The sequence below is a fragment of the Drosophila yakuba genome, chromosome 3L, assembly GCF_016746365.2.
Source record: "Drosophila yakuba strain Tai18E2 chromosome 3L, Prin_Dyak_Tai18E2_2.1, whole genome shotgun sequence".
NCBI classification, from domain to species: domain Eukaryota; kingdom Metazoa; phylum Arthropoda; class Insecta; order Diptera; family Drosophilidae; genus Drosophila; species Drosophila yakuba.
The window spans coordinates 10,149,566-10,167,794 of NC_052529.2; the positions used below are offsets into that span (position 1 = coordinate 10,149,566).

Below are 18,229 nucleotides of genomic sequence, written 5' to 3' on the forward strand. Positions count from 1 at the left end.
TGAAGGGCCTTTATCACAACGCTCGTGGGTAATGGGAATTTTCCGATTTGGAAAAACGTGTTAGACGCCTTGATGAATGGAGTTCCATTGATTAGGTTGTTGAATATGCCTAGTAAATAACACTTTACAAATCAGCATTAAGCTAAATGATTTATGGCTGTGTGCAGATGTTCTCAATCTAATCACATGCAAATAGAGCCATGAACTTGGTAACTATTTAAGCAATTCCAACACTGAAACCCAACATTTATATTCCTTTGTGTGCTGCTTACAATGAAAGCATACTTTGATGTTAAGGAACCATACGACCCTTCGATAAACCAAACAAAAAGTGATGGTTTCGTTTCAGGCTTGCACAAACAAATGATCATTGCATCTTATGTCAGTGGCACTGCGGCAAACAGAACAGTCATGCCAACTATTATGTACATTTTACTTACACTTCCTCGTTACACGTCCTGCAACAAGGACTCGCACATGTGCTAACTACCGAAACAATGTCTGCCTGCCTCTGCATGTGTGTCTGTGTGTGTGCTACTGTGAGTGTGTAAGTGTGTGAGTGGGGGAAAAGCCGGTGGCAACAACAATACCGGCGATGACGATAACGATTTGCAGTTACATGTGTTTTTCACCATTTCCCGAACGAGTCTCGATTTTGGGCTGCCTGACACATTGACAGCACTGAACGAGAACGACGGACAAGTAATGCTGGCTCGGCTAACAGATACCCTGCACTTGACAATTGATATAAAGATGGATGTATTACTATCTACAGGTGATTTCAAGTCGTGGTAAAAAGCTCATTGCCTTGCTGGTTATATGAAAATATTATAGTTGGTACTTTTAGCTGGGAGTCCCAATGAATTCCAACACATACAATCTTAACCAAAGAGGTAAAGGGTAAAGGGAGTGAGTGAGTTGGCGATGTGAGTGAGTGGGAAAGCAAACGCTGGCAACTTTACGATAGCGTTAAATTAGACATCAACTTGGCAAAGTACACACACAGTGACACACACTTGCAGGGCCACAAACAACAACATTGATAGCTCGTCTGATGCCGTTGGCCCAAGCTCATCAAAGGCGCTATGCCAAGTACACTGCAATTACAGGGTATGCAAGCTACTTGCATTTGTATCATATACATTTTAAGCATTGCATTTGAATGAATTGCGGAACAATCTTTAAAACTATTTAATAGCATATTAAACTGTGGAAAGTTAGTTGTTTACAGTTTGTCTTTATTATATTACAGATGTATTAATTGGGACCTATTTTCTCGCAGTGCACGCTGGCATGCGGTGGCACAGAGGCAGGAGCCAGCAGTTCGCTATCGCTATCGCCATCGCAGCGCGTCATGTTGTTCAACGCCTTGCAGCTTGCTGCAGTCGACAACGTTGCAGCAACACACAGTGGGCGTGGCCCTCCGCCCACGACGACAACGGCCACGACGGGCGGCACATGTTAAAGGCCGAAGGGCGGTTGCAGAGTGGGCGTCATGCGTCTGGCCACCACGCCCACCATGCTCGTTTACATGACGCAATTGCCTGGCATTCATAAGCCATTATCAGTGCCAAGTCATCGGGCAAGTCTTAGAGCAAACAATGCAGCTGCCATCCATCAGCCGACTTTGGCCATAACTACTGTTCCACGGACTTGTGACTTGTGACTTGTGTGGGCCATAGCTTGTGGTGCATAGAGCCATTGCAATTGCCATCGCCACTGCTTGCACAGTCTTATCATTTCCAGGACGACACAGATCTCTCGCCAAGATGTTTGACTTGCGGCAGTTTATGGCTTTATATATAGTACGGCTGGTATTCTGGTATTCTGATATTCTGATATTCCGTTCCCATTCCGGTCCCATCAAATTGGCAGCCCACGCATTCGTACAACTTCAGAGCCTGCAACAATTTTCAAATAGCACACAGTAGACCGGAAATAAACGTTTAGTGTGGGACAAAACAGATCCATAGATGCCCTCACTAAAAATGTGTCAAAAATAATAAAAAATAACTAAAATATTATTTAAAAACATTAGTCTTAAATTTATCGTTTTTATTGGTTACGTATTTACTTAAGACTTTATTATTTCCTCTTGGAATTTCTTTAAAAGAGCACTATATAAGGATGACATTTGCTCGAGACCAACTCAGCCACTTATCAAATATGTCTGTTCGCGGCTAGCGTATAAATTTATATAGAAATAAACTTTGCCATGCGTCAAAGTCCCGTGAAATGTTCGGTTGAAATTCAAAATGAAATTCCCTGCCAAAATCGAGGGGAGGGCCGAAAAAAAGGTCCAAAAAGTGGCAACAGACGCAGCATCAGCGAATAAAAACTTTTGGCTGTTTTTATAAATGTTTATTTAGCACAAAGGAGCGGTGGAAAAAAACGAACGTTAGAAATGGGCGGCCAGGGGAGTGGGCGGAATGGGGGCGTGGCAGAAAGGTGAATCAACAGCAACAACAATAAGTTGGCCTTTTGTTGCTGCGCGGTATTTGTCTTAAACAACGAGAGCAAAAGCGATTTCGTTGAGTCCTCTTTGCGAATGTCCCTTTTTTTTTGTTGTGCGCAGGTCGCATTGTGCCTTCAACAATAATTTTGCTACTTAGACGGATTTTTCTATTTGTGTATCAACGTTTTATTTGCTGACAGGTGTAAAATTGCTTTAGCCCCGGACTTTCGCCCTGCTTTCATTTTCCTTCATCCAGGATCGACATTTGGCACAGGACTTTTTGGTTTCTTCTCGTTCTTTTTGCCCTTGTTTTGTTTTTATGACTTGATTTCGGGGGAAATGGGGAGTGAGCACAGGATAATTGCCAGTCGCTGGGCAACAAAAGCGATTAGTTTAATAGTTGGCCATTAATGCGCTGCCTTCGATTTATATCTCATTGCCACATTACGCATACGCCATGTTGTCTACATGGAGAGCATTAATCAATGCGAAATGGGTAGTTGGAGCAGTAGGTTGTGTTCTCTCCTATTTTCCATAATAAATATTGTTCGTTGCCCCTTCCGCGTGCCATATTCTGTGATGGGAAAAATATTTTACACATTTCTGAAGCGCCTGCCAAGTCAACTGCAGATGGAGAGCGTATCCTTCGTCCTGGTCCTGGCTCTCTCTTATGCTTGTGTGTGTATAAGGACTGCATTGCAAAGAATTTCTTCATATTTGCTCCTGCATGCACGTGCAATTTTTTCCCATTTCCTCTCCATATATCGAATATGTTTTGATAAATATGCAGGACTTGAGTTTTTGAAGTACGACAACTACGTCTTTCGCCCGCCTTGATGTTTGCCCAATTTGATTGCTAAGAGTTTCGTTTCCCAGCCAAATGCACTTTCTAGCCATAGCCCTCCAATGTGAAGATGTTGCCAACTTTAGTCTGTAATGACCATATCAATAAATTGCTAGGCTTTCGATTTTGCAGAAGGTACGAAAAAACTGAACCCGAAATGCTGTGGATAATTGATTGTTGCTGTTTTATGGAAATATTTAACAAATTTTAGAAGATGGCTCTCATTTTACATTGTTAAGTTAAGGGCCGATTTCGTTTGAGTGCCATAGACTTTATCCACTAAAGCGGCACTCACAAATTATGAACCAATAAAAGAAAGCGCATAATAAAAATAAACAGAATTATGAGCTCAGCTCAATAAGCAGCGCCAAGATGCAGCATTCGAAGCAATTTTGACTGAAATAATAAAATTAAATTAAATTCATTTCAGATTCTCAGTCGCGCAACAGAAGCGCCAAAATCAGAAGCCAAGAGAAAGCAAAACGGCGAAAGCAGAGCGCTCAGTGTTTATTTAAAAAAATAAATTACGTTTTAAAAGCATCATAATTCAAGGAAAACATTACCAAGCAGGCAACCAACCAACCAACCAACCAGCCAGCCAGCCAGCAAGGAGCAAAGAGTCCTGCGGAGGAATCTCGTCTTCGCCTCGCTGGAAATTCATTAAGCATGTTATAAATGCGTTAAATTTATAAGTAATTGTGCAGGTTTTATGCGGCTCGCAACGTTTTGAACGTGTTTATCATCCCAAAACTGTGAAGGGCCCTTCCCCCTCCGTAATTTATTTAAGAGCCAAATAAACCGAGCGATGTCCGCAGGCAACCGTTTATCGCAAATAATTGCTGGCAAATATTTGCTCAAGTAAACCTCATTCGAGACACCCAAAATTAGAGTTGGTTTTTGCGGTTGCTGTAGTTTTTTCTAATTGAAATCCTAATAGCTAATCATCAAAAGCTAATGCGTGCGCTTAAAATGATTTGTTGGCTTCGACGAGCGAGGGAGAGAAACCGAAAGTTATACTTCACTTTTGAATGGGTTATAACATAGTTTGTTGCATATATTAGGCGCTTCCCCATTGGCTATTTCTTCGCTCAATTTCAAATCAAAATATCAATATTTACTTGTCCAGCAACAGACGCACAAACATAAGTGATTGTGCCTGAATAAACTTATCTATTTGGATTTATTATAGCCGTTGTTGATTCTGGTTAGCTATCAAACTATTTGCTTGTGTATTGGTCTCATATTGCGACTGCCTGATTTGCATATCGGACGGCGCATTTCATTAGACAAATGTGCCTTCTTGCTCAGTGTAAAATGGACTCAAATGTAGGTGAAGGATGATACTTTAGAGTGCGGCATGGCACGCAGACAAATTGGAGAAATTGAAAATTGAAGTTTGTGCACTGCTAAGTGATTTAAGATACGAACATTAATTAGCAACTTTCAGATAACTATCCATAATAATAAACGAGGAAATCGGCATCTGATTAAGAAATTCACTTAGGCAACTTTCCCCCTCAATCATAAAACTGCCGGGAAAGAGCATTTGATATATTCGCTCCTAAACTTTACCAAATTTATGTTGAAGTATTTCCCGAAACATTCCACAAATTAATGGCGTTACTTTTAAAACCTTTTATGCACGTCAGCAGAAAAAAAGGAGCCCACGCAAGGCAGAAGCTCGTAAATTTGCCAGCTATAAAAATCAATATGTTAATGGCAAAACTTGCCATGTGCCCGGCACCATATACATATATACATATATACATATACATAAACATATATGTGAGCGGTTGCGACGAGACTGTTGAAATATAAATCCCATTGTCAACAATGGCCAGCGGCATTGACATGCGACGACGGACGATGGATGACAGTGGACAACGAATAACGGACAACGGGCAACGGACAACGGACAACGGACAACGGACAGCGAACAACGGACAACGAACATCGAATGAGCTGAAGAAGGATGAACATGTGCCTGGATGGATGGGTCGATGGATGGCGGGTTAAGCGGGACGAAGGACTCGAGTGGAGCAAGACCGCAGAGCGAATAATAAATACAATAAGTACACATGCGGATTGTCGAATTCGTCCACAGATGTGAGCACTGCACAAAACCTCATTAAAGTGTTAAATCTTTTGACAGCCCGGCGACACTGATGAAGTTGCGATTGCCGCACTGCACAGTGGGCACCACAGTATGCATCAAGTGCTTTGGAGCACTTAAGGTGGCACTGGGGAGGTGGACAAAATATTGACCAAGCAAACACCCAAGGCCGGCAAAAGCCTCTTTCAATCCGGAATCGAGCCAAGGACTGTCTGCGAAATTTATGCAAACTTATGCCAGACCATCCTGTGCCCGCCCAGCCTTCAATTTAGACGAGACACTCGGCGGCACGGAGCGTGGGCGGCGCTGCTGGCGGAACTTGGAATCAACTCAAATTGATTTATGGATATTTTTAGCTGGCGAAACGAAACGAGCTTGTGGAGTGGAGTGGAGTGGGCAAAGTTTAAATCGTGTTGCGTGCGAAACGCAAATATCAAAAATCGACATTCGACATTCGAGGCGTGGTCGCCAGAAACCGCTCGAAAATTATAGCTTTCAGTTTGCGCGCGAATCGTAATAAATTTAGCAAACTTATATACACACTCAACCCACAACCCACCGACCGCCCCTTTTGGCAACTCCGCATTCGGAGTCATTTTCATAAACTTCGCCTTGCAATTGCATTTCAGCGTCCCTGCTCGGGCGCCATTACTTGGCTTTGCGTCCCTCCGCGGGCGCCAACACTTCGCCAGACTGGAGTTATCCGGCAAACGAGCCGCAACTAGCAGAGGTCGTTAACAGCTGGCACGGCTTAAGCCAATGGCCAACGGCTGCAATGCCGCGAATCCGGCGGATTGGAACGGAACGGAAAAAAGGAAATCATGAAAATCAAGGAGAGGTGCAAACAACCGTGGAGCATAAAGTGGTTTGCGGATGGAGGAAGCAGGAAGCTGCTCTGACCTCGACCATGGCACACACTGCCACGCCCCAAAGTCTCGAGTACCCGCCCGTGCGATCAAAAATATGCTAATGTTAATATGATGGCAGAATTGGCTTCTTCTGGTGGATAGAAGCCAGAATGGGATGGTAGAGAGGTGGCGTGGGAAAATGGGAGTGCTAGCTTTAACGTAGGTTAGGATTAAACGGGAAAACTGGATTTATTCATGTATATGAGAGAAATGCAGTACGCTTTCATGCACAATAAACTATTATGGTAATATAGAATTTAAATATAATTTGAATTATTCTGCGTGGTGAAGATAGAATTAAAATGATTTAAAATAGATAAACTCATTAGGAACTATCCATTTGTTGGTCGCAAAGAGCTTAGTATGTAACTTAAAAGATTTTCTTCCATTTTGGAACAAGCCCCTTACCGTAACTTGTTTCTTTAACTTTCGACCTTTAGATGGAGGATAATGCCTGTTACAGAGCAGTGAAAATTGCTGCTTACCCAGGGAAAGAGCTATTATCCTTTCACCGCTAATCCTAGACATCCTCAGAGCCTGTCTGAGCCGACTTAGGCATCGATGCCTCATTTTGCTGCCCGAAAAGCGAACCTAAAGCGGACCGGACAGGCCACGCCCACTTCTCGTAGCTGCCTTGCTGCACTCGCTGCGAACAACATAATAATAATGCCGCTGGCAAAGGGAACAGAGCCGCGGGCCAGGAGAACTCGGCCAAGTTAAGTAACCGAGAGAACTTAGCACGCAATCCGAGGCAGGCTTAAAGGTTAAGCATTATAATTTGGCTTACCTTTTTACTCACTTTTCTTTGTTGTGTGCCAAGTTGCAAATAGTTGGAGAGAGTAAGAACTTGGATAAATTTAATTAAATGGAAGGCGCCTGCCGCCGAATCCTTCGGGCCATTTAAAGTGCCTACAATTTGAAGGGGCCTCTAATTTATGGCCCCTCCAGCTCGACGAGCATTACGGCCTGGTTATTTATTGTAAACTGAACTGAGCGGCTGGCGAATTGCGACCGAGAAACACTGTTAGATCGATAGGCCCAATCGATGGCCAGGCGATGGCTCGTATTTAATAATTCCAACATTTATGTGATGCCAACTCCAACTCCGAACTACGAACTCCGCTGTAATTGTAGCCAAAGCCCGGGCTTTGGGTTTCACTTTATGTTTTGAGGACAGGGAATGGGGAAAATGATAGGTGATGGGGGCGTGGAATGGGAGGTCCTGTGAGTTCCGCTCCGAGCATTGGCGTGCCAAACAAAAATATTTAACACTTGTGCCATAAACTATTGTCAGGCTCGGTCTCGGTGGTCTGGGTACTGAGTTTTCTGGATTTTTTGCTAGCCTTTCATTTTTTTGGTTTTGTTTTCCGCTCGAGGGGCGAGCATTCCTTGCTGTGGTGGCTAGCACACCACGGTGTAATGTAGGTCGTGGTTTTCTCAACCGCTGTTGTGGCGGCATGTAAAATAATTTATATAATAGTGCGCCGGATTAAGCCGAATATAAAAATGATTATTTACAATTATTCACAATTATATACAATTACGTGCAAGCTTACGCCTGAATTGTTTGTCGCGGCTTAAGTCAACGTTCGCTGAATGTGGGTACTGGCTGCCATATTTGCGGATTTCTCGAACCTTTCTGTTTAACAACTGCATTAAATTGTAATTATATTTGTTGTGCAACAGGAAAAAAATTGCAGCAGCACATTGAATAAATCCGCAGTCTGCACAATTTTGCATTGATTTTGTCCAAAAAGTTTTCAGGCAAAAAAAAAAGAGAGAGAGAGTTGAAAGTGTGAGGGGAAATTAAAAGTGAGTGCCAGCGAATTGAAAATGCAAACTACTGAAATTAATTCATTTGCTTGAAAATATTTTGCTCTTATTTATTCGCGCTTTCCAGCAGTGTGAATGTGGGTGCGCAAATATTGACACACATGCAATTTAATTTCAATACTCGTATAAGTGAACATATATCTTAATGACTGTATATATGAACTTGGACGATAAGGGGAGCTGCAAAAGCAACGCAGGGTGGCTTCATCTGCAACTTTGGCTGAAGGTATGGATTCGGCCATATGGTTTATTCACTTTGATCTCCTGAAAGCATTTGTAAAATATCTCCCTTAAGCTTTTCAGTTCCTTTTTGGAAACCTGATCTGGTTGATCACCCTGTTCACAGCTGATGCATTTTTTATGGACTCTTCGTACCTTTGTGGCACTCAATCGCAGCATGCAGAAACCATAAACGCAGCTGGATAAAAATTTCTGTATGTTTGTAATTATTTTGTCATTGTGCAAATAGTGGAATGGAAATTGTAATATGGTTCACGAATTTTTACCCATTACAAATATTGGTGCACATGACTTCTCCGCTACTTGACTTAATCAATGAATTTTTATGTATGATTCGATTATTATTCGAACATATTTTCGACTGACATATATGGTCATTCCCTGTGTTGCATTCCTCATCGTGAATTCATTATACCCACGGCTACGTTTGCCAATTGAGTACACAGCAAATTTATCCATCCATAAATGTTTTCGCAGTTTTTTTTCAGTTGTTGTCGCTGTCAAATATATTTGCAATTGTGTAAATCGTTCGTTGTGTTTGTTAAGCACAAAGGAAAAGCAAACAATTTTTAATGGCGGCGTGATAAGCTCTTGGCAAACAATAGTAAAAAAATAAAAGTAAAAATAAAAACGCCAATAACAAGTAACATACAAATAATGGAAAAAGGGGCTTCACACGATTGCAGTCTGAACTTAATTGTTTCTAGCTGTTCTGTGTGTTATTTTGTCAGATAACACAGACGATTGCTATATAAGTACGTATATGATATTGTTGCTTAAACTATCAGAGGTAGTAAAAAAACAATGACTAACGATGAAAATATTCGCTTACTTACAGTTATGTATTTTACTGAATGATGAAACAAAACCTTCTTAATGATTTAATATATATTTTCTAGGTTCTATTACATTGCATTTTAATGAAAACGATTATGTCTGTGGCCTTATTTGTTTTGCCCAAAATGTGCTTGAATTTATTTACCCAACTTACCCAGAAATAAGTGAAGAGCAAATATCTCAACTAGAAGTTGCAGTAAACAAGTGCTCGTTGGAGTTGCAGAAGTTTCACTGTGGCTCGGCCTGCAAAAAGGCTCCACGAGGACCTGGGACCAAGGACCTACCAAAAAAGGACAATGCGTCGTGGGCGTTGAGTGCGAGTTCAGACAGAGATTTCCACTTTCCACTGCAGTGGCCTCAAGCAGCTGCCAAGTGTGCTCCGTCTCTGTTCCGCCCACATGCGCCGTCTCTTTCTTCGCTGGTGGATTTGTGTCTGGCAGGCGTGCTCATTACGTAATTAATTATACGCCATGTTGTGCAGCTTATGGCCAAAAAGTGGCAGTGCGACTAAAACCGCAAACATAATGAGATAATCTCTGTACAAATAGCGCATATGCAGGGCCACTAGTGTCCTCCATTCCCCAGCCACGCCCCTTTTGCCGCCCGCCCTGCCACCGGCTTCTTCTTCTTCCTGGTTCTGTCTCTTATCCTGACCCGGAAAAAAAAGGCCGGCATACGCTGTGAACTTTTGGCTTTAATGGCACTATGTGCTGTTTTTAATTAGCGGCGAAGGGCCGAGACGAGTGTGAAAAGAGCCGAAGAACAAGGAGCAACCGATGCGGCAGCAGTGGCAACTGCAAATGCAACACTTTATATGCATTTTTCTTTTAATTCCCATTTTTATGCCACGAGTGCGACGAGTGCAACGAGTGCAAGGGGGCCGGAAATTTAGGTTGGCATTTCTTGCGGCGCTTTCTCTGCTTTCCCTGCTTTCTCCGCACGGATGTGTGTGTGTGTGTTTGTATGTGCGCATTGTGTCAGTGTGCGCGGGCATATAACTCGTAATTAGAGTGGAAAAAAACACGCAATTACCATTATGTACGCCGAATTTCGTTTTACGATTCCGGCCATCTGCACTAAAAGCGCAAAACAGTCAAGGAACAAAACTGCCGCCACGCCAGCAACAAAATCAGCATTCCACACTGTCTCTTAGCTGACCTCAATTTATTTTTAAATCCAAGTCGTTTAGCTTAAAACATGCGCCAGAGATTTCCAGCTTTCCCCCGTACCACATGGCAAGTGGCAAGTGGCAAGTGCATCTGCAACTGCCACTGCCACCGAATGAATCCGTCCGGCTATTTCACTTGCCATTTTCCCGGACCTCCCTTCGTGTGTCCTTGAGGTCTTTTCGCAAGGGGCGGGAGGCGTGGCTGGGTATATTTGATTTGGCTTCAAGGCTGCAAAAGCGATTAAGCGAGTGACTCCGACCCGGTGACTATAATCATAGGTGCGGCTAGAAGAGCTGCTTTTATGGCCTTCTTTATCTGGAGGTTATGGCCATTAAAAATTTTGGGGTTTATATTCAGACATAGCTAAATATAGCTGTCTTAAAAATTAAAATCTAATCGCCAAACTTATCTGATCATAAATGCTTAAAAATAGATAAATAAGTCCGTATAACTTTTATTTTATATATTTGTAAATATATTATAAATCGCAATACAGTTCTTCATTTTTCATCTTTAATTAAATTTACCGAAAAATATATCTGTATTTAATTTAGCTTTGGGAAAACGCTGTGCTTTTTAGCACAACTAAAACTGTTTATGGAAATGGCTTCAAGTGATTCAATTTACATTTCCATTTTTCTCCGTTTTACTACTACAATCTCAGCCAAGACAAGTGCTTTCCCCCGCCAGCATTCGTTTGCTATCTCTGTTGGCCAGAAAGCTTAACTATTTCTTTATTTGCCAACATTTATCCATCACTTGTCTGCAGAGTCTCGCCCATAGTTTATGGTTTGTTGATGGATTCCGGCGCTGCCCTGCCTGGCAATCGGATTGTCAAGACCCCGGACTAGTGGCCACTCGCAGCTACAAATCCGGATGACTCTCGGTGGCTCAAGGTCAAGCTGTGAGCGACATTTATGTGACTCGCGGCCCCTTCGCCACCCATCGCCACCTCACATCCCATTTCCCAAATCCCACCACCACCCCAACCACCAAACGGATATTCATCTCGCATTCCAGTTGCCCCACATGCTTAACTATTCAGCACATGGTTTCGGGGTTTCTTGTGTTTTGGTTTTTGGCCATTTTGGTTATACGCAAAACGACTGGCCTCTTAGCCATCCGTTCCCCTACCCACCAGTCCATAAAAGTGTCTCCATTTCCATGGCATATCCCTTTCGGCACCACTCGGCCACCAAATCCACCGCAAACTATCTTCTGGTCGCATGCTGTGCAATAAAAGTGTCCCAACTGGCCGCAGACACTTGAACGGCAGTCCATGTCCTAATGCTATAAAAAAAGGCCAGCCAGATGCGCTAAAATCTATGAGAATGAATGTAGAGAGTTGTCACACTGCGCGAAAATGGGAGTGGGAATATTATAGCTGCACGAAAAAACATAATAAAAGGTCTTTTAGAATATTTAGCTGTTACTTTTCATTGGTTTCCCTAAAGGATTGCTCATTTTGTGCACAGCCTTGTTTAACCTACCTATAATTTGTTTGATTTTTTTCAGTGCACCAGCACCCTTGCACACATGTAGAGGGGGCAGGCTTACAGGACACAGATGCTCCTGGCCAGGCTTATGTACTTATAAGAGCAGGACTGACAATTTCGGTTGCAAGAAATGTAGCCCGTCGTTCTGCTTGCAACAAAACGTGGAAAGAAAAGAAAGTCGGCGGGGGAAAGGATGTCTCAGAGTCCGGCTGCTTAGCAGTTGCGGCTGCGGTTTTTGCGGATGCAACTCTAATATGTCAGCCGAAAAGTTTTCGCCCAAGTTGGGACAAGCAATAAAATTGCTGTGAACACTTTTCGTGGCCAAACATTAAAAGAGCAAGAAATTACTTGGAGTGGATTTGAAATAAATCCCACTGGCGCTGCGAATCAATCCAGAGCGCTACAAAATTTACATTTTGCCGGGCAGGAGAAAAAAGGGATTTTGCAGGCAGTTTGCCAATGGCATATAACCGTTTTATGGCGCAATAATTATGCTAATTCCGCCACAAAGTTGTGTCCGTTATAAGCACGAAATCGAAAAAGTTTCAATCAGCCGAGCGAAAAGTTGCTGCTGCCTTTGGAGTTGCAACTTCGATGCAACAACATCATCATCATTATTTCGCTGGGCTGGCAATAAAGCGATGGAAATGTTTTTTAATATGCCGCAGCTTAACCCAAATTCTGGCCGACTCCCACAGACACACACACTTGACCCACTCCATGAGGTGGTGTTCTATACCGCACACACTGCAGTCATCTTCAGATTGATCTATTGATTGCGTGTAATTAATGATAATTTCCTGCCATGACAAACTCTTCTCCGGCATGCGGCATCTTGATGCTCGAGACGTCAAAGTTACGGATCGAGCACTTCATTACCCCCAACGCCAAAGCTCTACCCCATTTGGCCACCCAGCCGGGTGGCTCCCATTATAATTGAGTGCAAAATTATGCATTGAAGTCGCTGCCGGGCCACCACCGATATCATCGAGGGCCATAAAATAACTAATAGCCTGCCCGCAGGCCGTAAGCAGTTGGTAAGCCGTTCTGGCCCAACCAAGCCGGGTCCTTCTGGTCCTTCTGGTCCTTCCTGGCCACATTATAAACAACACGGCCAGCCGGCGATAACATGGCCGCAACAACAACGGCGACAACGTGGCCATAACAATGCTGGCTAATAACCGACGGCACCAATGTGCATGGCTGCTGCATATGGCGAGTGGTTCCCGAAACCGATTCACCCCACTCTCCATCCACTTTAAGATGACCCACTTTTGGGTGCGACAGGTTTGCGTATTTTTGGAGCTGCGGCATCATCATTAATTTTCTGGCAAAGTTGTGTGCAACTTAAGAGGCTTAGTGCCAAACAAGTGCACCTAATTACCTTGTTTTAGTTTTAGCTTATAAAACGATATGGTGCAAAAGTTTGTTCAATTTATTTAAAAACCTTAACCAAATAAATATCTAAAATGTATAAGCATTCTTATGTAATCTTAGGAAGCTGTTACCAATTTGGGAGATTATTTATTTAGCTTAACTCTTATTTTAAAAACATACTGATAATTACGATAGACTGCCTACAGCACAATTTGGTGGTACAAGATACATATATTTTAAAATCCATTAGAATTTTTTCAAGTGCTTTTAATCAATTGCCAGAACGCAGTGAAAGTTTCAGCCTGCAGCCAAGGGAACAAACTTTCTTTGGTTTGGCTTAAAGATGACAATATTTTCTTGGAATTTACGGTGCACACTTGCCAAGGCACACCTAACTACGAGTCCTGTGCCACCAGCATCCGCACCACACCACCCAAGGCCACCCCCATTTTAGGTCCCATTTTAGCCCCCCTTTTAGCCCCCATTTCAGCCCGGATCCTTTGTGGTCTGGCAATCATAATGCAATTCATTTGCCTAGCGCTCCTTGGGGCACCGTTTTTGGTAAACGGCAAAGATTAGGCAGCATTAAAGTCGCAGGCAAAACAAACAAAGCCGATGGAGAGGCAATAAAAATGTAGCCGCACACAAAAGCCACAAAGGAAGTGGAGCCAAAATAAAGACCATGCGCTTCGGACATTGTAAAAGCCAAGGAATCAGTGGAGCAGACTGTAATAAATTTACAATTACAGCGGTCACTTGAAAAATATAAGCTTCTGATTTCGGGCTGCTTTGCTGGCGAATTCAAATGGCTGGACATTTTCCACTTGGCCAATGTAAACATATTATCGGAAGTGTTTTTCCAGGGCTTTTGGGTTGGCTAATGAAGTTACTGGATATTTTGATAGAAAAATTAAAAGAGATACTTAGGCGTTATACTTTGAAATTATTCAAGCTAGACCCCTCTAAGCAATGTATAAAGCACCAGCCTAAAATAATCCGGCTTAAAAAAAGTCATTTAAATAGCAGAAATGTGTTAGTAGCACTTTTCCTAATCTTCAGATGCTGATACCACTCACTTTGCTTCCCCGGGCGTATACGCAATATTCATTGGCCTAAGCTGGCAAAATGAAAACATCTTATTTAACCAATTAGCAGCAGAGCTGGTGCAGCAAATTTGCACAGCTCATCAGCGAGGGCGAAAGCTCTGGCCAAGAAGTTTTAGCCAGGTGCTTACAAGCACTTTGCAATTATTACGGCGCTGCAAAGTATGCAACAATTTATGCACTTTCAGCTCGTCCTGAAAACTTCCTTCTCGCCTTTACCATTGCCGTTGTCCTTGTATTTGTTTCTCGACCAGTTGGCTGTTTGTTTTGCACTTTTGAGCTGTGCCAAAGATTTGCATTTTCAATTTGTACTTCTTTCCCCGATTTAGCCCGATTCCCCCTACCGATTTGATTGCGGAGATTTGAGTGAGAGATAGAGATGAAGACGGATGGTGAAGGATTACGCTGGCAGGAAGGGTTCGCAAAATCCTGCGACTGAGCCTTGACAAAGCGGCCACTTAACATTCAAATGTGGAAACAACATCAAATGCCGTGTTCAGAAATTCAACATTGTTATAGAAATCCGCAGGCTTACAGCACACTTGCCTTGGCATTGGATTCGATATGGCAGATCCTCTTTGCAGTCTTTGTTGCTGTTCATGTTTTGCCTTAGTTTGCATTTGAACCAGGCCTAATGGCATTTGTAAGTGGCGTCTAAGCTGGGGCATTTTGTTTACTTGTCGCTCCGCTCTGCTCCAAGTTGGCTAAAAATGCTCTGGCCTTTTTCGCATTTTCCCAACAGCATTTTTCTACCTTTTCTTCCAACCCGACCTTTGGCCAATACAAATTGACATGTTATGCCAGAAATGATTGGGTAATTTCGAATGCGTATTTCAGCCATGATTCGAATGCCTGGGAAAATTCGAAAACTGGGAAAAGTGGAAAAGTTGTTACTCGCATTTTTCAGCATTTCTGCCTGCCCATGCAACCAAATGTGATTGTGTCAGTTTGTTTTGTGTTGTTGCGGGCTGCCACTTTGCTGCACTAAATTGCATTTAATTCTGAGATTTGCCCGTTGTGGTGGCTGCCTTTGGCTTTTCCCCTACTTTCCCTTTTTTCTCCCCCACATGGCCTTCACCCAAATAAACCAGCGAATGTTCTACAATGTGTGTGTGTGTGTGTGTGTTAGTTTGGCTGGCAGTGTTTGCCTAAAATTTATGTGTGAACACAATGCTCACCAACACCATCGTAGCGCATGGCTGCAGCGAAATGCAAAAAGGAAAATATAAACACACACACGTACACACAATTTTTGCATATTTCCGAGCGGCTTTAAAAAATGCGCGGACTCGAAAGAATTAAAAAACTTGTATGGCACCACAGTCACACGTTTCTACATAATAAAAGTTGGCATAATTATACCCTGGGGAAGGATGGACTGCGCTGATCCTGACTCTTTTTGGCCAAAAGCTCGTTTAACATTTTAAGCAGCGCACATAGTTTTCTCTCCGCCATTTTATTTAGATATACATAATTTTCATTTGCATGAATTCTTTAAAAAATAATTTTATTATGGGAGATTAAGTATTAATGGAACAGATAGTTTCTTTTAAATAATGTTGGTATTAGTGAAAGATAATTCAGCTTAGTAAATAATCAAATTAACATTTACAAAATATCTTTTGTCCGTTTAATAGGGTAATATGAAAAGGAAATATTGAAATATTTAAAAAACCACACTTTTTTGTATGTAGGTAAAATTATGCGAATTATTCCAGTAAAACAATAGTACACAGCTTCTTGCCATACATAAAGCAGTTACAATTTATAGAAAAAAACCCTTTGCTAATTGAATGCTTTAAACCCTTTTTTTGTCAACTTGCAAATAAGTTACATCAATATTGAATGACACGGTGAATTAATTATTTGCAACTTGGAACAAGGTTTACATTAGTTGAGTGAAACCCCAACTAGAAGAAGAAAAACTCGTTGTGTAAACATCTCATGAATTATTTCGAGTACTTTTCGCTTTCAATAAAGGTCATTTGCAGTTCGTACTTTTAAGCAGGACATTCATTTTTTATGAGTTGACGCAATGCAAATGAATAAGTTCTAGGTTTGGCCGCTGGCCTTCGGCTTTGTCCTCGGAAAATGGGAAATGCTTTACGACCTTGGGCGGCACAGAAAAGTGAAATTCCCCAGACAGACATTGCGTTTGTTTGGCGATTTGTGTGTTAGATCAGGAGTGTAACAACTTAATTAACTTAAATTCGAAGCGATAAGAAGGCGCAATGCGCCGAATTTCTTTTCATGTTTACGATTGCGAACCGAAAGCGGGGACTTTCAGTTTGACACATTTTCCTTGGCATGCAAGACACGGAGAAGTTTTCCACGCTGGCGCTTAAAAAGTTTTTCACCCCCATACCCCATTACAAGGCGGAAAAGTCTCGGGCACAGGATTTTCCCCATCTAAGCTGTTGAGTTGTGGATAAGTCTGTGCGGGGAATGGATGGATTGAAAAGAGAGAGCCGAGTACTTTGACGAGATTTGCATAAAATTAGGGTTTGGGATTATTGTTGGCCGGATTTTGGGGGCCGTTGCTTGGAAATATTGAACTTTATGCGCATATTGATGGCTGGCAATTGGCAATCCTTTGACACGGCTCTGCATCTGAAGAGATTCCTGAAAATCTCAAGCTCCCTCCGCCCACTCTTCCACCACCGGCCACGCCCCGTTTTCATTAGCAAATATTTGCGGTCCAAGTAGCTCGCTTTGAGTTATGGCCCAAGCCCGGCTGCGACTTTGGCCTGGCCAATAAATCAACTCAGATAACCACACACTCACTCGAAAGCACAAACACACACACACACACACTCTCGAGCATTGTGGGCATTCAATTTGATTATTCAATTGCAAAATCCTGACAGCAGAGCAGCAGCGCAGGAAATGCACACAGATATATTGTCCAGATATCAGAGGATATATGCCCAGATACTCAGCAGCAACACAAAGGCCACTGTTCCACCGATAATGACATCTAAAATGCAAAACGCATGCATAATTCCACCGCTGATCCCCGACTTCTGGTTCCTTTGATTGCTGCCGCATTCAAATTTATGGGCCAGCCGGCCAAAGAAAGTTGTCTCTCTATTAAAAATAAATTATAGACACGGGGCGGGGCCAGAAAAATTGTATTTGCCTTGGCCAGCACCACCACCACTACCACCACTACCACCAGCACCACCATCTCGTTTGGGGCCATAAATTTCCGCAAAACAAACTGACTTTGTGGCCGAAAAGGAGGATAAGGAGGAGGCGGCGAGGCAACAGGTGCTGGCCAACGCGTGCTGGCCACATCTAGGAGTCCTGGCTGAAGGACTTCCGGCCAGAGGCTGCCGGTGGCTCCCAGTCTACAGTCTCGTGTCTCCTGTTTAATGCATGCCCTTTTCACATGGATTCGGGACTGGCCCTGGGCCCAAAGCGATAAATCACAAAAAATGCTGCTCCTTTGCATTAAAATTTACAACCTACTAAACAAGACAGACGTCCAAAGTTGCCCACTTGACATGTGCACGCGCGGATTATATTTTCAGTTGAATGGCATGAGTGATGGCCCATAATTCTGGCCATGTTTTCGCCTAGAAGGCCAAGAGGCGGCGGCCTTAAGTCCCTTGCTTTGGTGGCCTAATTAAGTCGGCCCTAAGTTGCCGGGAAGTTCACTGTCGAGCCAATTACACGCAAATCAACTGCGGCCCCAGTTGTCAGACAATTAGCGACTAAGGCGACTCAGCTGGCAATCCGGCAAAAGCGTCTTTCGCCCGTAATCAATTGAGCGATATTGAGTTATTAGGCCTCTCATGCTGGATTTTATGAAGGTTCGCAGGGTGTGGGGAGCTGGGTTTTTGGCAAAGTCT

At 42.9% G+C, this 18,229-nt stretch overlaps 1 long non-coding RNA gene across 1 annotated transcript; it reads left to right on the forward strand.

Moving 5' to 3' along the window:
- The first annotated feature begins 360 nt into the window (after nt 1-360).
- On the forward strand, nt 361-1,964 carry LOC120321574. Its single transcript, XR_005561274.2, has 2 exons — nt 361-1,110; nt 1,253-1,964. It is a non-coding gene; the product is annotated as an uncharacterized LOC120321574 (long non-coding RNA).
- The last annotated feature ends 16,265 nt before the right edge of the window (nt 1,965-18,229 follow it).